General features: G+C 34.7%; 1 pseudogene; it reads right to left on the bottom strand.

Moving 5' to 3' along the window:
- Positions 1 to 979: 979 nt before the first annotated feature.
- On the bottom strand, positions 980 to 20,269 carry LOC149561976 (sucrose transport protein SUC8-like; annotated as a pseudogene).
- Between the last annotated feature and the right edge of the window lie 855 nt (positions 20,270 to 21,124).

Here is a 21,124-nt window from a genome sequence, read left to right as displayed (position 1 = left end):
GCTTGCCAAGCTGACAATTGAAGTATGCTCACCAAGTCAATTCTTTAAGTTCACTCACCAAGTCCACCCCCTAGGCCAACTCTCCAAGTTAGCTCACCAAGTCAATTCTTTAAGTTCACTCACCAAGTCCACCCCCTAGGCCAACTCTCCAAGTCAGCTCACCAAGTCACCCCCACTTGCCCCACCAACTCGCCACTTTAAGTCAACTCACCATGTTAGCTCGCCAGGCCAACTCCCCTAGTCAACTTGCTAAGCTAAAAATTTGAGTATGCTCACCAAGTTGGCTCTTTATGTCCGCTCACCAAGTCTTCCCCCTAGGTCAACTCACCAAGTCACCCCCACCCAATCACCTCAACAATTCAACTTTTAAAGTCAACTCACTAAGTCAGCTCACCTAGTGGTTTCACCAACTTGCCTCAGCAAGTTGGCTCATTATGTGTGCTTGCCTAGTTGCCCCATTGAGTTGCTTCTCTAAGCCCACTCACCATGTCAGCTCACTTGGTCAGCTCACCAAGTCAACTGTTCAAGTACACTCACTAGGTGGGCTCACCAAGTCACCCCACCAAGTCATGTCACCAAGTTGACTGTTCAAGTACGCTCGCCAAGTTGACTCTGAGTTTGCTCATCAAGTGCCCACAAAGAAAAATCAACCTATTATTCTAGGAGAAAACATGAATACCATGGCAGGCATAGTGTCGTGGAATATAAAACCTCTTTTCCTTTTTCCTTTCAAATAAAAGAACTTCCACTATTAACAATGCCAATGGGTGTATATAAGTTGATCTATATCCATAGTTATTAACCAATTTTTTTATTTTTTTTTAAAAGTGTGTTTTTCAAAACAATATTTTAACTTGCACTTTATGGGGAGAAGCATTGTGTTCTTTAATTTTATTTTTTAAAACTATATAATAATTAATAATATCCTTCAAACACTGATCGTTGTGAAACCAAGTTGGATCATTGGACTTATTTTCTATCACAAAACAATTACCATCTTCAGCTTCTTTGTTCTGAACCATTGATTTTTTGAGAAATTGAATTCTCTTATGATTGTGAGACCATGGTGCTGTTGAAGGTCATTCAATTTGATAGCCATAAAATGTGCCAAATCTTTTAGTAAATCATGTTCTGGATGTGAAGCTTCTTGTTTCTCTGATCCATTCTGCACAAGCTCTTCTTCATGTACTTTCTTTTCAAAAAGCTCTGAAAGTAGTTCTATCACCATTCTTTCTTCCTAAATAAATGCCAACAAAAAGATACTTTTCAATTTTAAGATTTGAATGCATCTCCCTAACATTATAATAGAATATGTTTCATCCATTTGTTTCATACATTTTTCTAATTGAAAAGCACCCTTTTTTTCTTGTTTAGTGTGTTATATAAATCCTTCTAAAAGGGCTCTTAGAGTCTATGAGGCCAACTTATCCTAAAAATAAATTCTAAATAAATGCTACCATTTTTTTTTTGGTTTATCATCAATTTTGTAAACCATAAGGGAAGATTTCCACTACTTAGAAACTATGATGTTAGCAAAGAAGTGGAGCCTAAGGTACCAGCAATAGCCACATATGTTACTTCCCCAATATCAAAAGTAAACAAAACTCACAAACAAAAGAAGAATGTCCATAGCTTAAACTCATGTAGAAAAATATACAAAGACAAATAAATAATTTAAGTTTTCATAGTAATTGGACAAAGCATCATCTCGCTACTATTCATATTATCTTATATTGAACAAGAAGAATAGGTCTTAATATAATATCTATGACCTCTGAGATCACTATTAAATGTCAAAAGTTAGTCATTTATTGTGGTAGCAAGTATAGTAAAATTTTAGGCATTGGGAGAATGTGAGGAATGGATCTTGCATAACTGTAAAGATGATGCAATTTTTAATCACTTTGGAAGAAGCCTGAGTCAATGACTATGACATCTAGATACTCGCTATAAAATTATTGATCTATACTTAAAAAGAATTAAAGCAAATAAAGCTCAAAATAAATAAGGTTCAGAGGACAACCATAAAGAAACATACTTCTACAAACTTATCTTGTGGTAAAGATTGATGTGAAATGTTTTGGTAGTGTACTTTCCTCTTATCATCCACAAATTCTAGGTTTGATTCAACTGGAGCCTTCAATTCTTGTGAGCTACATAATGGAGCTTCTGAGATTCTTTGCATCTCAGTCTTTCTAACTGCTGCATTCATCAAGTCATCTAACTACTACTGGAACTTCTTTATTTCATGTAAACTATCCAAGTTATCACTAACAACACAATCTAAGCATTGCCAATATATGAATGTAGGCACTTCAAGAGGGGGAAGTAAAGGGACTATCTTTTTCCTCATTCTTCTTTGCAGTAAATGCGAAGAAAAGGCTAGCACTTACTTATATCTATTTCTCAAATATTTGTCACATAGCCTCTACAAGAGACAATAATACATACCTTTCAAGAGCATGAAAATAGTCTAAAATTGTCCAGGAGCACACCATTCAATTTGAATGAACGTAGGACAAAGATGTAGACTTTTATTATGTAAAATAGAAAGTAAACTAAAGCAATCAAATTAGTTGTTTGTATGCCTAAGTGATTAAAAAATGGTGACTGAGATGAATGTAATATTCCAGATAAGGTGAATTTTGTAACATTCCAAATATATATAATAGTTGTACAATTAATATATTAATGAGAGTTGAAGTACTGTAGTATATAGAACATTTTGATACGAAATGTATGTTTGATGCGTATTGTGTTTGTGTTATCTCCACCCACAACCATCATCTACATTATCACTTGTCTTATTGATAGGTGTGATAAAAGAAAAAAAAAAACATTCTGGAGTAGAGATCTCACGTAACAAGAGATTTCCATGCTCAGCCTCCTCATGATCTTTTTGGCCTAGGATTATCCCCACAACAATTTAAACAAAAAAACTCGTGACAACTGTGAGATTTTTAAATTTTTGTACTATTTCCTAGCCCATCTTAATGGTTGGTAAGAAGCATTAAAAAGAACAGTAGGAAACATAATCGAGTTTCAAATTCAAAATAGCATATCTCAGAAAATAGAGAGTTTTAGTAGTCATGATCGAGCCTTTGGATAGACAAAGAAAGCCCAAGAAAGACAATTCCAAATGAATAAACAAATAGCTTGGCAATTGGCTGCAGTAAATAAAATTTGAAAATCCATTGCTATTAGTTTCAATCGATTAAAAAGAATTCTGTTTCCCTATGTCTCTGTACAATCAAAAAATGGTGAGAACATAGAGAATACTTCAAGTAAGTTGGTTTCACTTAAATGAAGGTTCTCTAGCTCTCCACCTTGGGTCAGGAGACACAACGATTAGTGATTTGAAACTATAGGATATAAATGGGTTAAAAAAAAATAAAATTCAAAATGTTGGGTACCCAATTTGTCCACAAAAAATTATTGGAAATGAACAAGATCCTTCTCCATTAACTGATTGTTATTGGATAAAAAATGCAAAATTATCCACCACCCGCTGCCCGCTTCCAGTTCCAAATTGCAGCATGTTCAATGGGTTGGCGAAGATTTGGACAAGAAAAACCTTTCTACAATTTGGATTGTCTAGTGTGGTTATATGGATTGTGGAAAACATCCATCATCCATTTGCTTTGAGCTATAAGAGGATTATAACTATTCAAATTGGTCATATGATAACAACTCTTGCAGTTTGAAAATGACACTTCATCACATCTCTTCTTTTAAACCTCTGTCAGGAATTCAAGATTAAGTGATCAAGTTTTTTTAATTGAAGAATCGAAGGAAGCAAAAAGTGGGTTATCAGCATCAGTAAATGAGGATACATAAAGTTTTGATTTGTCAACATATTCCTATATTTGACATAACAATCCATGTTGTTCAGACATCCCCAGTGGTTTCAATAGGCCCAACATAATGTTTACATCTGAACATACTAGATTAAACATATTGAAATGATATGGAATACCAATATTGGTATTGTTGGAACATGATGAAGTAACAATTTGGGTATTTGAAACATGTGAAGGAAATGTAGAGGGGCTTGTTCTTGACAGAGTAGGCCCAAGCATGCCATTGTCCAATTCAACCATGTCTAGATGTATTCTTGAGTCAGAGGAATTCATAAAATTACCATTTTGATATATTTTAGTCTGAAACGACATGCCTACACCATTTTTTGAAAGTGAAGCATGCAATGTTGGCAGCTCAATATTGAGTGTTCCCCATTTTATGTAATTGCCTCTAGCTTGAAGGTTATAAGAGTTATGTATCTCAAGGAGTTGGTTTTCTACTTTTAGCTTCTTTTTTGAATCTGTTATGTTCACTTTTGAAGCTTTTAGACTTACTTCCACTACCTCATCTTTATTATCTGCTGTAAAAGAAATAGGAAGATTTTGTTGAGTATTCTGTGCTATCGGCTTCAGTACATGCTTGAAACTGACAAACTGGCTTGTAGCTGAAGATAGATCTAATGAAGAAGGATTATTATCTAGACTTGTGTGATTGTCCATAGCACATGTCACTATTTGTGTGGAATGACACTACACATCGAGCTCTCTCTTGTTCTTTGTTGTCTCTCTCTCTGCTTCACTTATGTACTTTTGGCTTAAAATAGTCCCATCTTCATGCCTTATATTTTTCAGGCATGCAAAATCTGATAATTTTGTGTTCCTGGTTGTTACCTTCAATATGCTTAGGATTGAAGTAGAGACTTTGAGTAGCATAACAGCTATAAGGAATTTAGTCTTAATATGAAACTTAGTAAATTAGTTGCAAATTTATCTAACTAACTATCTAGGAGAATGAGATGCTTGATCCATCCCATTAGATGCTTGATCCATGTCACTCTGCCAGTAATGAATAAGAATTGCATGTGTATTAAAGATAAATCACTTGAGCTAGAAACCGTATCCATCTTTATGAATCTAAAATATGACATAGCAAAAAGTGGAATAGTTTTGATGGAAAAATATTATGAATGAGCCAACTTCAGCATCAAATGCTTGAATAACAATCAAATTATACCTCAAATTCATAATATTTGTAACAATATAGAGACCTTCCTCTTCATTCATTATCTACATTAGCCATTTGATTAGATGTATTTTGAGAATTAATGGAATGGTTTCGAGACAATTAATAAATTCAAAACTTGATTAAACACTTTGATTTAAGCTTGACTCATCATCTCTAGTGGGCATCTGTTCAATGGGATTTCAACTTGCACACTTTGGTACTCAAAGAGAAATAGATGTAAATGGAGAGGGCATGTTCTAACATTTATGGTCATCCAATTTTAATTTTAGTCTTTGCAATTTTGCACAATACCTTTGTAGGGAAGGAAGCCCTCAAGCTAGTTGGATAGTTCAGAAACAAATGTCAATAGTCCTTGGTTTAGTTACTATTTCGAGAATTGAGTTGAACTTGTTAATTATTTCAGATTTGTGGTTGTGAAGGAAATTGAGAAAACTTGTCTGCTACCAACAAACCCATTTATACTAGCTAATTTTGCATTGAGGAAACCCTCAGTCACCTTTTGACGAGTAAGGTGTCGAGGAAGATTAGGACTATAATCAAGAGCTTCTTGTCAAGCCCCTACTGTAAATTGTAGACTTATAATTATATAAAAACTAGGGATTGCAATTAAATTTAATAGCAATCCATTGTAAGAAGCTAGCCCCTACTAAGAAAGGAAAAAGGGCAGATGCTAGTTTGAAAGGCTAAGTAAAATTCTAACAAGGGCCAACTACAACTAAATGGTACATTAATACCAGCTACTAGTTTAAACAAAATATAATTATCAACTACTACTTAAATGCATCTACAGGCTATGATCCCTCATGAACTATGATTAAGATTAAATAGATAATATTCAAAGGCTGTGCTTGATCATAAGGAGATGTATCCTTCAAAATGAGACGATACTAGTGAAAAATGTAACATTTCCCCACAATCAAGGATATAATAAGAGAGGTGGTGCATTTGTACATAGCATTAAATAGAATTGAAGGGCCCAAAAAAGGAGGAACATTTCTCTGCTTTGACTAAAATAATGTTCCATGAGAACAGACCCTTGGCCCATATGAGATTTTTAGATGAGGCTAGTAGCAACTAGAAATTTGTTGAGGCTTGATACAAAGTTATTCGGGAGAAATGTTATCACTTCCACGTCTGAGTTTTCAATTTCACATTCCTCACATTCCTCAAAAAGGAATATAAGGAGAACAAATTTTGATGAGAGGTGTATTAGGAGTGCTCCTAATTTAGGATTGGCAATCAAAAAAATTGAGAAAAGATAGGAAGGAAACTTGCCTCTCAATGATCCTATGGATAGGACCCTTGGCTATATCTAATTCTCAAATATTTTTGTTCCTTTTGTCCCTTTTTGTGAGTCAGGGTGACTATTTCTGCTAGCCTGTCCATCTATAAATATTTTCTAATTTTTTAAAATGGGTTGGGAACCTTTCAAAATCCCTCTTTTATGATTATTTAAACAAGAATAGGACATGCAATACAAAGCTCTAGTCTGCATCAAGTTTAGAAGCATAAGTGCCACTATCCTTGTAAATCACAACAAAGGGGCCAATTAGATGATAACTATTAATCAAAAGACTATTATATTGAAATGAACTAGATATCTTCAGCCACATCTTACTCAAACTTGCAAGGTGACCTTGTCTCCCCCGACCCTTTTTTGTGAATACTTAATATTTCATTAATAGAGAAGGCACTATTCATCAAAAAAATGAGCTAGATATTTCAGACAAGAGCATAGTGTGAGTGATATTTTTGACTATAAATAGCTATGATTTCAAAATGTTGTTACTTTATTTAATCTACTAAGTTAATAACATTTCTCATAGGTATTTGAAAATTTGAGGTTAGTTGTTCAGTTATGCATAAATGTTTATGTGGTGGAAGTAGTAATTTCAATGGGCTCTCTACTATACAACAACTGCTAATTTTGCATTCTGAATGATTTGCATTTCTTCATATCCTTGAAGAGAAAATTCAAATATACCATGTACTTTTGAAACCAAAAAATAGTTGCACTGCAAAAGTAAACTCAAAAGGGATTGTGTTGATTGAATTCTCAGTAAATTTACTCACAACCTTGGAAATGTTCATAATAATCATGAAAGCATAAAAAACAAAAATAAGTTTATTTGAGGAAATATGTTGATTGAATTGATAGTGAAAATTATGGATAGCCTTGGAAATGTTCAAAATAATTGTGAAAGCATTAAAAAGGAAATAAGTTGATTAAAGAATATTTACCTTGACCTACTCCAGAATATGAAGTAAAGGTTGTTGTTAATGCAAAAGGAATGCTATATGTTAGCTACAAATGTCATAGGTAATCAATCTTTATCAAAGTCATAAACTGTAACTACCCAAAGTACAGAGAATAGCACTTACCATGATACTTTAATATCAAACTAGTCAATTTACTAAAAACTAGAAATTATATATGTATATACATAACATCCAAGATAACTATCAAAGGGGGAGGGTCTAAAACATATCACAAGAGGTGCTCCAAGGGCTACAAAAATAACCAAAGATGCAATTTTAACAGAACTATGAGGAGGTACAGATTCATGATTTTTAGCAATTTTGGTGATGATAATAGTACATGCAAGCAAAAGGCGCAGAATGAAGTTTGTGATTGCCCACAATAATTCAGGGCTTGTCCTATGAGCCATAGTTTCTATCATCAAAGAAGTTGCTCCTACCATTATTGAATTTAGCATTAGGCCAAATGATCCTAATCTGGCACCTTCATCATATAAAATTGGAAGAGGTTTAGGACCAAAAGGCTTTCCCTTATAAACTTCTTGACCCATCCAATCTATGTCAAAGAGTAAGAAGGGGAACCACACAAGCCATGTCAGTGTAGTTACAATAAGTAAATACAACATTGGAGAAGGGAGATCTCTAAAAGCACTAAATAGCTCCCATATGAATGTCTCTTGGGTTGCTTCATCAGCCTCTTGCTCCTCATCATCTTCATCATTTTCATCAACTGGATTATGAATTTTACCTCCCACTACCTTTGCCCTCACTTTTGCTTCTGCTTGAGCCTTTGACCATCTTTTTTCAGGGGTGGCTGTTACACTGAGAATGGTAGCAGCCACTAAGAGGATTATTGCTATAAAAAATGCAGACTTTAGATTAGTATAGCTGACACCATAGGCCTTTGTTCTTATGAACGGAAGAATTTTATACCATTTGCTGTAAGAACCACTCGCAAATCCTAACACATTCCCTACTACCATAAATAGTGAGAAAAAGGCATTGGCACTCCTAGTTTGTATCTGGTTTTTTCCTACCAGAGGAAAAGCATTTAGAAATACATATGGGTGGAGCTTCAAGCAATCAATAGTGCATAGTGTTGGACATCATTGCCATCATCCCCCGATAGAAGTGTGGTGCTAGAATTTAGTAAAATATTTCATTTATCAAATTAAAGTCCTTCATTTAGCAAGAGAATATAATCTAGAGTTCATTTATGGTTGCCTAGTTTTAATTTCTTGTGGCTATTTGTGAAGAGAAAAATTTGCTCATGGAAACACTATATTGAGTCCTTGAATGATAGGGAGATTTAGAATTCTTCCCTCAAAATTTTCACTACTTAGCCCATGAAAATGAACAACTTTTTCCTTGGAGTGAAATTCCCTATGGACAATGTCCCTCTCCAAGGAATGTGAAGAAATCAGATCTTTCTAGGATACAATCAATGAAATATAAACCAAGTATGGATGTTCTTTTTGGCAAGTCTCTCCATTGAGAAAAGAAATTGCATTTGTAGTAGATGAGTCTTTAATGGGTACACACTAGAATATAAAAAATCCAAACCTATTTAGCACTACCTTTGATGAAATATGCACTCCTAATAGGAGATGCTCAACATAAGATAATGGGATATAGCCTTTGATGAGCATAATTATTCAAATTAAAACCATCAAGAGCTAAATTTTAAAACTCTATAACCATTAATGAAATCTAATGATAAACCATAGGAAATTATTGGCTTCAACCAAAGCCTCTTTAAATGTGGTATGGAAACAATTTCAAAGACCTATGATGAGCTATGGTAACGAAATATTTTGCTTGATGAAATTTTTGAAAGAAAAAACAATTGGTACATCCCTTTGTAAATGGTATATAAAAAATATCCCATAGGTAAAACTTTCTCCGAAGGGAATAAATATAGTTGATTGCAAATTAATATAGTAATAGTTTCATGAATCTAAACATTAGTCTCCATAGATTAAAAATTAATCACCTCACCATCCTGTAATGGCTGATCTTAACAGAGACATTCTATAAACATATACTTCCTTCAAGGTCTATTTTCTGCATGGCTAAGCTAATGAGGTTTTCCCAGACAATCCTTCATGGAAAAGTCTTGAACATTGGGCATTGAAGATTGAAAACCTTGAGAGGTGGGAAATGTCAAAGTTTTGCATTAATCAGAAAGTTTTCTTTCTCTAAATATTTGAGTTGTTTTATACATGGTACTTTTTGTTGGAAATTTTCTATAAATGGTCATGTTCAAGAAGGATTGGAGCTAACACGAACATAGGAAAAATGTCTGCAAGTTGACCATTACCTTGAACAATACTACAAGATGACATTTAAAAAAAGAGAGGGGAAAAAGAAATGTAGCTCAAAAAGGCTGTAAGTAAGGCCTTAACCATCATCTTAAACATAAACTTTCTAGATACCATTGCAACAAATAGAAAAACAATATAAGCATGACATACCTGAAAAATCTGCAAGGATTACCCTACAAGGCCCTTGAAGCATATTGTTGGCAAGATCAAGGAGCCAAAACCCCAAAACAAAAATTGTAATAGCTCTTGGCCTGTATGAGATTGAATCACCAAACATACATCCCAAATTTGCTGAAAATCTAATGAGCATAACTGCCATTACCACAATGCATGCTCCCATAACTATAAATGGCCTCCTTCTTCCCCAGGAGAACTCGCATCTATCACTATAATACCCCACTATTGGTTGCACAAACATGCTAGAAATAGGGCCACATAGCCATATATAACTAGCCCATGTATGAGGAATACCTAAAACTTGCACATATGGCATCAGTAAGGAGAGATGCAAAGGCCATCCAAATTGCATCCCTACTGCCACTGATGCAACCTTGCTAGAGTTCTCAGAGGAACTCCATTCTTCACTTTTCTTCCCACACAAAAATTTCTATTAATGATTAAAACAATCCCACCAACTCCAAAAAATTGGTATCTATATGATAAATAACAATAATTTTTCAATGAAACTCACAATCAATTACTATGGCGATAAAAGAGGTTTCAAACGATGGATATGTCAATAACATTAACTATTTCATAAACCTAATGATTCTAGATTATATATATATGATGTCTTGTGATTCACGTGTGAGCAGGTCACTATAGTCTTTGTGATGTATATTGGAGCTACTTACTATGTATGTGATGTATAGAAAGCTAATTAACTTGTGTACATGTGATGTGTATGAGCAATTTTTTGTATATGAGATAGGTGCTCATTATAATCACGATGTGTGTGATTTGTGATATGATCCTTGTGAATATGTGTAAGTTGCTGCAAATAATGATAGGTGATGGTAGAGATGGAAACATCACCTAAATACAATGAGTATCTTTATTAGTATCTTTATTTGTGATGGGACTAAGTTTACACTTAATTAATAATAATATTGGATGGTTGGTAATGTATTGTTGTAGCATTCTTTTAGATTATTGGGTTTTTATTGCCCGATCCTAAATAATTTTCAAAAAAACACAAAACTTAAATTTGAGATGTGTGGCAAGATTATCCAACATAATCTCAAATCTAGCTTAAACACATTTAATTTTGACAATCTCTAGTATTCAATGAGGAATATCAAGCTCGAAAGAAGATACATTAGATTTGAATGCACAGGAATTGATTCTTGGAGCCAATAACATAGCAGAAGCTAAGGTTGTGCTTGAGTCTAGTTACCAAAGTCAATTACAATTGTAAAATTACATTTGGAAGGACATTTTCTTATCATGAAAAATGTTGTCCTAGGGGAGATTGTATTACTGGAGAATTAACAAAGTGATGGAGATCCTCTCAAGTCTACTTGCAACATTCTAAAGTTTCAAAATATTATGGTAAAAAAAGAGGGAAGCATGGATGCAACCCAACTTTCTAATGTGGCCATTGAGTCAAAGGATCACATGCATGCAATGACCTTCATGGACCTAAGGAAAATCAGTGCCAAGGATTGGTGAGAAGATAGGCAAGTACACAAGTGAAATACAAACTCAAAAATGCATTGCTCGTAATCCTCTATAGAGTGGTAGATATCTTGTGTGGAAGAAATTGTAATCTCAAAAGGGATACCACATTCAAAGGTGCTTTTGGATGCTTGGAGGTGGCTAGTGAATACCACCTTTCCACTGACAATGTTGGCAAATTTCTCTCTTCGGGCTACAAAAGCAATGATTGCATTTTTGGGAAAAGTTTCCTAGAATAGATTGAAAAAATGAAATTCAAAACAAATGAAATCATGCATAAAGTGTCCATTATGTTGGGGGATGACTATCTTATGGAAAAAGGCAGATACTACTCAAATGTGGAAATTACATCATTGTTTAAGGGGCATTGCTTGGAATTCAATACAACTACAAACATGAGAAGGGTCATTGAACTTGGAAGCAATAGCTAGAAACTATTTACTATTCCCAAGCTATTGTCTATTTGCAATTCTATATTAAAACAACAAATAAAACTAAGGCCTCACAATGTTACAATGCACTACCTTGCTGTAAATTAACTTTCTAGAATGATGACATGGTGAGTAGACCCAAGTGGGGTTATATATTTTACTAGTTTAAAATTTCCATAACTATCCAAGCTACTATTACAAATTCAAGTAACAGTATGAAAAAAACATTTCTACAAATGCAGGAATGAAGTACGAAAAAGGGCTAGACCTAAACCAGTGCATTCTTCAAAATTCATCTTGTCAAAAGGAAAATGATCATATAATGTATCTCACTGAATAGATAAGCATGCAAGCCTGAAACCCAGACATAAAAAATCTTTGGCTTAGCTTAAAAAGTTATAGCACAAGAACACAAAGTAAACAGGAATTTTCCTAGAGGACTGGAAGTGATACAAGAGTTATGTGAAAATTTGACAAAAAAATAGTTGAAGAGTTGGAAATCAAGAAATGACCTAGATCTATGCTCAAAAGCATTCTTGATCCCATTGATCTAGGTAGTAAAATTATTAAGTTTGTACTGCTTAACAGTCACAAGGTTTCTAATGCAAAAGTAAAGATCTGCAGTATGTTAGTGCCGAGAAGCAATAAATATGCTAGCCCATAATAAGAATCTATTTGTTTCCATCTCTTACATATTAGTAGTGACTCACTAACTTATTAGTAGAACATATCAAGGACTACTTAAGTCTATGGCACTAAGTTTGAAAATTTAAACATAATACCCATAGCTATGCATATAAAAAACTTAGAGAGGTTGTGTGGATATATCCATGGAGTTGCTGGTTTCTCAGGTTAACTATGCTGGATAGTAAAAAAATTTTCTAGAATTTTTTTCACAAGTTTGAATCTGTCAAAACTAGTAGCCACTAATTTATTATGTCAAATCAATGTACCCAACATCTAGTAGATAAATGTGCAATACAATTTGTGTGCTATTCACATTAAATTGTACAAAAATGATCCCTTAATTGAGGACAAAGTATCTTTTAATGAGTACATCAGATACATGCTACTCCTAATCATTCAAAGCACAACCATGAGGCAAAAAATGAATAATTATTTATAGCAGGACTATCTATGAGAGAATATAACACAACTTCAAGAGTATGAGCTGCATCTTTAGCCAGAGATGATAAAGCAAATTTCTTCTTTTTTCTCCCACGCAAGCATACCCATCTGCACATCATTTGCTAGAATCACTACATTACATTTTCTATTTTGGAGAAATAGTTCCTTAAAATGGTACTTCTAGATTGCACCAGGAAAGCTTGCATAACTTATAAAAATGCATCTCGTATAGTTTCCTCATAGTATTTACATTGCTGGGGCTCCAAACTCTGCAATGAAGTTCTTTTGAAAACTTGCAAGCTAAGCTTCCTTTCTTCTTTAAATAAAGTAGTGAAAAAGACTCATGACTCAACAAGGTCATGTTGTGGATGCAAGCCATATAGAAAGATGAAAATAAACTACTGGAATGAAGAGGAAAGGAATGCAGATATAGATGTTCTACAATATATCAATCCTCCCAAAGATTGAGTTCTTGTTTAATGTCTTGCAAAGCAATCTATAGTAAAATGGCCAAAAACCTGTGTGAATGGGTCTAGATCAAATTCTATTAGAGGTAATGCTGCTAATTTGAGTGAAAAAGAAAATGGGAGTAGCTAAGGCATATTACATTCTTTGTTTTCGATCCAGAGTTTTCCAACACCAAGACATCTTGAGATTCCCTGCATACAAAAGAAATTTTTAAAAAAATAGTGCATTATATCAGAAATATAAATTTTCCACAACTTTATCCTTGCACTTAAATATATGCTAACCCTGAACCTAAACATCATCTATAAAATAACTTTGTGACCTGAAAGAATTAACAGTGGCTCTATTTTTTAAATTGTGATGAGTAGAAGAGAAAGAGAAAATTTAAAAGCATTGAATAGATTTGGAATCTACCTCTGCAAATTTCTTATAGATAACAAACTTGGAATGATATCTAATGACCAAATTCTTACCTCCTTTCTCCTCTCCTGTTGACCCTGCACCAAACTCTCGCCCATTGCAGTCACGGTGCATGCCAAAACAAAATTAACACTACCGTAACCTTTTTTTCTTATGTTTTGAACTTCAAAATTTAACCAATTTAATCATGGTTGAAATTTGGTCAAATTTTTGACCATATCGGGCCCATTTTTTCAAAAAAAAAGAATTTAACAACCCAAATAGGCCTTTGGTCAAAAAATTTGGTCGAAAAAGGGGGCCTAATGTACTAGTGTCACCCTGTAGAAAAAAATATTGGTGATAAGGATGCCAAACCAATAACAAGGAATAGACTAAGAAATGAATCATGTTTGCTGAGAAAAATTGAGCACAAAATAATGAAAGATGCACTACAAGGTGATAATTGTCATAAAGCTATGGAAGAGGAGATGGATTAGATTGTGAAGAACAAAACTTGGACTCTAGTTCCCAGACTAGCTAATAAGAATTTAATTGGTACCAAATGGGTCTCTAGAAACAAACTTGATGAGAATGGTGAGATAACAAGAAATAAAGCTAGACTAGTTTTCAAAGGCTATACACAAGAAGAAGGACTGGACTATGGTGAGACATTTTCCCCTATTGCAAGAATAGAAGGAGTAAGAATAGTGCTTGCATATGCTACTTACAAAGGTTTCAAAGTCTACCAAACATATGTAAAGTCTACATTTCTGAATGGTATACTAGAAGAGGAAGTCTACATAGAACAAACAAAGGGATTTGTTGATAACAACAACAAGGATATGGTTTGCAAACTACACAAAGCACTCTATGGTCTAAAGCAAGCACCTAGAGGATGGTATGAGAGATTGCATAAATATCTTGTGAAGATAAGATTTGAGAGAAAAGATGAAATCAATAACTTGTATATCAAAGTAGAAAAAGGTAAAGACATTTTAATATCTAAAATATTTGTTGATGATATAATATTTGGAGGAAAAGATATTCTATACAAAGATTTTGTTGATCAAATGAAACATGGGTTTGAAATGTCAATGTTTGGAAAAATCAAATTCTTTGTTGGATTGCAAGTACATCAATTGAAGCATGGAATATTTGTGACCCAATCAAAATACATCAAGGAGATACTCAAGACATTTTGGTTAGAAGAATCAAAACAAGTTAGCACACTAATGGTAACAGGACACAAATTATCAAAGAATGATGAGTTAGCTAAAGTAAATCAAACAATGTATAGATCAATGATTAAAAAGTTGTAGTATGTTGTACATAGTAGACTAGACATTGCATTAGCTATTGGAATAGTGGCAAGATTTTTTGCAAATCCAAGGGAAAATCATTTGATAGCAATAAAGAGAATACTAAGGTACCTAAAAAGAGGAGTGAAAAGTTTGAGTTGAGAGCCTACACTGATGCAGATTGGGGAGGTAATATTGATGATAGAAAGAGCACCAATGGAGGAGAACTTTTCTTAGGTAAAAGATTGATTACTTGGATTAAAAAAAAAACAAAGTTGTACCTCACAGTCCACAAAAAAAGCTGAATATGTTGTTGTTGCTATCAACTGCACTAATATTGTATGGATGAAACATCTATTGCAAGGCATAAAAGAAGAGGTAAATGAGTCTATGATACTTTATTGTAAAAATATGAGTTCCATAAACATATCAAAGAATCCTATAATGCATTCCAAAACAAAGCATATTGCAATCAAGTATCACTATGTAAGATAATTGGTGGAAGACAAGCAAGTAAGGATGGAATATGTTAGCTCAAAGGAACAAATTGCTAACATCTTTACAAAGGCACTACCTAAAGATTCTTTTGAGTATCTTAGAGGTAAGTTAGAGGTAATACCCCTAGCCAAGGCTACTTAAGATAAAATAAGACCACCCTACATCAAATGAATTGATTATTAAAATATTACACATTGATGCAGATGATGTTTACTTTAGGATCATGCTTGAAGTAATCAAAGTCCTGAAGTTCCAAATCAATCACAAGCAAGGTGACAAAGAGAAAAATTGAAGTACCTGCAAATGCTACACTTGCATGTTAAGATGTTGTAATAGTATGTCTTCGGCATTGTCGTGAAAGAGGGAGAAGAATGAAGAAAACTTGATCAACTATTGAGGGAGAAGAATGAAGAAAGTGATTAGATTTATGGATAGAGAGAGAATTAGTTAGTCACTAGAATAATAGGAGATGAGAAATGCATATAGAGGGAGAGAATGTAAGAGGGAGTTAGTAAAGCAAAATAATGTTCAGTTATGACAAAGGAAATAACAGCTCAAAAGGAGAAAATCAATACATACAAGAAACAATTAGAGGAAGATAATTTATCAGCAAAGAATTTAGAGGGAGTCATCAGTTAGTTTATGTTGTTGATGGTTGAATATAGTTTTCTTTTTGGCATTTGATTTATTGTTTTAACCTAGTTAGCATTTTCTTAACTTGGTTGATCAGTTTGGTTTGCTATCAATGCCAAAGAGGGAGATTGTTGGAAATCTGATTGAAAAGATCATATTAAGAAGAAGATTGATTGAAAGAGGGAGATTTTTGTTAAATGAATATTTTCAATCACTATTTTTTCATTGATGTCAAACTTGCTACTTGCTGAAATGACAATTGCTTACAAGATCCAAGTACTATCACTTAGTTGATTGATGAAGAGGATTTAATCAACAAGATGTAACAAGAGCATCTAAGGAAAAGTTTGAGTTATGGTTTTGTAATGATGTGCAAGGATTAGCTAAGAAAATGGTTACAATAATGTATTGATAACATACTTGAAGATATAGAGGTTGGTCACACTTAGAAACATTGGAGGAATAAGTTGGAATAAGGTTGACTACAAAGCTTAACTAAGTTCATTAGTGAGTGCTGAGCAAGCTAGTTCAAGTTGAGAAAATTTTCAGTTAGTGCCAAGGAAATGGAAAATCTAGTGTGTGTCAAGTGATACAGAAGGAGTCAAGTGTGTCCAGGTGCTGAGCAAGGTAATAGGTGTCGAGCATCAGAAAAAACTTAGTGGATGTTGAGTGAATCCACAGTAGGTGCCAAGCATTAGTAAAATGTAGTTGATGCTAAGCAACACAGTATGTGTCAAGCACTAGCATTTTAATAGTGCCAATCTACTGCATTATTGAAAAGTTAGAGATTCACCAAATTTGAGCTTTGTGAACTAGTTGGAGGATAAGGATGATGAGCTAGTGGCATAGAATTCTATGTAAATCATTTTTGAGAAAATTCAAAAGGATTCTTCATGATGTTTCTAAAAAGAACAAAATGTGGGTTAGATTCAATGAATCCTACCTAACCCATTCAAATAGAAATCAAATGAGGGAAGAATTAAGTGGGAAAAGAAATTCCAAACTTCTATTTAAGGAGTCACAGACCAAGAAGTAAGAGCTGCTAGAGTGCCAAATAGTGAAGTGGTTGAAGGGTGTCAAAGAGAAGACATCAAGGAGAAGGAAGAATAGAGCACAAAGAATCTACTTCGATTAGTGGTTAGAAGGAAAATTGTACTAGTACATCAAGCATGAAGACTCAAGGAAATAAAGCTTGAAAAGAGGGCATGTTGTAAAGAGTGTCAGAGATTGAAAGCCAGAAAAATGTGAAGAGCTCAATTGTGATATGAAATCTACAATTTATTAGGCTTTCTTTACTTGAAGAAAAGTTTGAATTGGACATTTGGACCTTGAATAACTGATTCACCCCCCTCCCTCTTAGTTATTATAAAACATTTATAACAAAAGTGACTCTTTGGTCTAAGTGCTCTTGGTCTTTCTAAATTCATGGTCTATGTTTGCTTGCTAGTTATCTTTTGGCTGAAATGGTTACCTTGATTTCTTGACTACACTTTTGGATTGGAAAAGTTGTTCACTTGTCATCCCACTTTCTCTATCTATTTGGCTATTTGGCTTCTTACCTAGATCTTGACTTGAGTCACTAGTGTCATTGTACACTTGATTTGTGTCACACTCTAAACCATTCTATCCAAATGATTCCATGAGGTAGAATGCTTGGATGCCGGCTTAGAGCTCCCTATCCACGGAGTTCAAGAAGTTAGTATTCAAGCATGAAGGCTCTCAGCCAAGCCTTAGAAATGTACTTCTTGCTAGTAAACCATGCAATGAGAGGTTCTTTGAGACAAGAGCAAGAGTGAAAATATCTTCAAGGAATCCCTCAAGAATGCAATGCAAGTATAGAGACTAAGCTAAGATGATAATGCAAAATGCAACTATGCTAAGCATGTATGAGAGTGTTACAATATTTTTATTTAAACTATGTGAGATAGATCAATAAAAGAAAATAACTAAACTAGCATGTAAGTATGAATCTAAACTAGTGTACAATGGTAATGAGAGAATGAGACAAGAAATGAGAAGTTCTCCACAAAGCTCCAAAGAAACCTGTTAGAAAACCTGCAACATAACAATATTCAAAATGAGGATGGATCCTTTGAGGGGGCAAGCTCTCTCCCTTTTAAAGTTGTATGGACAGTAGAGATCAAGATGAAGATGGTGGATGATCAGCGATGGAATTTGAAAATAGGAGTGATCCATGTGCATACACAAGTCAACCAATAGAATATAAGTTGACTTGTCACATAAGAAAAAAGTCTCACAAGCCTTTTCTTTTAATTGTAAAATAGAAAAGGAACTTTATGTGTGCACTTTAAGTGGGTTAGAAGAATGGGGTGTTTTATTTAATTAAAAGGGGACATGTTCTTTTAATCAAATAATGAACTTAGGATAGCATAGTCAAACTATAGGTTATAATAAAATAAATTGATTATTAGCAATTTGGTCTAGATAAATGATTAAATTAATTTAGCCAAAATGCTGAGAAGGGGGCTAATAGTCTAGATGACTATTTTTAGGTGATTACATTTGCCCCTCTTTGACTAATGCATGATCGATCTAGGAACACATTATGTCAAAGAAAATTGAAGCCAAGTAGGCAATGGTAGATATAGATGTTTGATTCTGAAGAGTGAAATGCAAAAATAGATAGCAAGTCCTAAATGCACAGCCTGATAGCAGTAGTACTGAACACTAGGAACATGATGTTAGGATCTGAAAAGAAGTCTAACACCTAGCAAAGTGAATAGATCGAGTGCAAGTGATAAGGTCAAACAAATGCTCCTAATAAATAGATAGCTGTAACAATAAGAAATAGAGTATTTCTGCCCCCTTGGGATCAAAATCGAAATGAGTTAACAGGAAGCAGAAAGTAGCTAGACATGAGAAAATTGAGATATAGCAATGTCTAATATGATAGATAAATGATTAGAACCCAAGAATGACTATAAGAAACTGATAAAATGCCCTAGTTTGACCAAAGTTGACCACGAAAGATAAATCATAAAAATTAGGTCAAATTGAGTAGAAAGAGGATTTAGATGTGAAAAGGTGAATAGAAGTAGATATGAAGCATAGAAATGATGAAGTCATGAAGAAATGAAGATGCCCTAGTGATGATTCAAAGATTAGACCTCAAACGGTCAGCTAACTACTCAGAAGAAGGTAAAATTTTAAAATGTGATTTTGACCATCAAGATGAACTCAAATTTTGATTTCGATCCTAAAAATGGATCCAAGATGCCAAAATTAGCTAGGGGTGCAATTTTTGCGCAATTCCAAGGAGTTTGAAAATTAGGTCAAAATGAGGTTGGAGGCTATAAAAGGGGTCCAAGTGTCATTTTCACTATTCATTTGTCTTTTTGTGATTTGAGAGATTTTGTGTGGTCCACATAGCATCATGGCTCAGGCGAACATTCCTCTTCATCGACACCATTTCGAGTGCAGCCGGTTGCACAACCGGCCAGAGCAATATGGGGCATCGGTAAGGAACTACCTTTTTGTTGCTTTTTCAAGCTTTTGTGAGTTTTTTCGCACGTTTTTTAGTTTTTTGAAAAAATTTCGTGCGATACTTTTAAAGTATCGCACGAGCTTAGAAAAACTGTTGCACGATATTTTTTTTCAAAAAAAGTATTGCACTGTTCAGAAAAATATGTCACCTTGACGATACCCAAATGTCGCACGATGCGGTGCGAAATGTCGCACTCTTATGTAAAAAGTGTCGCGCGACACTGTTTCAAAAAAAATGTCGCACTCATTTTGTAAAAAGTGTCACATGGCTAGTTTTGTTGTTTTTCTTAATGCTTTTTTTCGTCATGTGACTATTACTGATGATTGCTTGTTTTACCTAGACAAGAGAAATTCCCGACATTACAGATTAGAGCTCCCAGGGTGGTTGGTTTATGTGTTGTGGAGCATTTGAGCAATGAGAAATAGACTGCACTAGTGGCTATGGGCTTGCATTGGGTTGTACGGATGCCCCATATTCTAGCAAACCATGATTTGTTGTCTGCGTTTGTAGAGAGGTGGCATAGCGAGCATAACACCTTTCACTTACCGACCGACAAGGCGTCGATTACCTTGGAGGATGTATATCGCATTCTACGAGTGCCATGTCATAGCAAGCCAGTAAGTTACTTGGTTAGTAGTTTGTTGATCTATCCATTTTGATGTTGGATGCCAGGTGTACTGATGTTAAGTTTGGTGATGGCATAGGTGTACTATGATACGACCCCGACAGAGGGGCGAGTGCGAGTAGAGGAGCTTTTCCAAGATGTGACCATTTTGGACTATCACCTGAGTTGGGAGAGATTGATGACTAAGTATGAATATGATTATCATTTGCCTAGCTTGTTATGCTCTTTGGTAGCCCAGGCCCTGGTGACAGACTGAGGCCAGAAGGGCTTCCCATTAGGATGGGGTCGACTGGTATATGATCTGATCTCCCGACCACGTAGGATGGCATGGGGGCCTGCTATACTAGTAGAGATGTACCATGAGCTTCATGAGATAGTATACCATGAAGGAGGGTCATGGGAATGCAGAATAGTGTTAGTGCAGATCTAGGCTTGGGAGCACATCGCTGTGATCCGACCACAGGTGCAGCCACGAGAGCGCAGCTAGCCATACATTTTTTGCTATAGAGGTTTCATCCCACAAAGGCACAGTGGAGATGTGACTTATTATCGACGCCTATTTGATGAGCTGACAACATTCAGATGGTGACCATACCAGGAGTGTCAGCGGTGGTCAGATTCATGGGAGTTAGACTACATGCAGTATAGCAGACTGCTGGTGGGTCAGAGCACAGACATTGTGGAGCAGTTTGTGATTAGTCACATATGGCGATAGTTTGTAGAGTGACAGGTGGTGTTAGTGGAGACCGCTACCTATGCCCAGAAGCACATAGATGAGGGATTGGGATGGCTACCGATGTTGGACTATCAGACAATAGTTCAGGATACTACAA

Source organism: Cupressus sempervirens, chromosome 4, assembly GCF_028749045.1.
Source record: "Cupressus sempervirens isolate cs-2001-9-10 chromosome 4, ASM2874904v1, whole genome shotgun sequence".
Taxonomy (NCBI): domain Eukaryota; kingdom Viridiplantae; phylum Streptophyta; class Pinopsida; order Cupressales; family Cupressaceae; genus Cupressus; species Cupressus sempervirens.
This window is presented reverse-complemented; position numbering and strand designations above follow the sequence as displayed.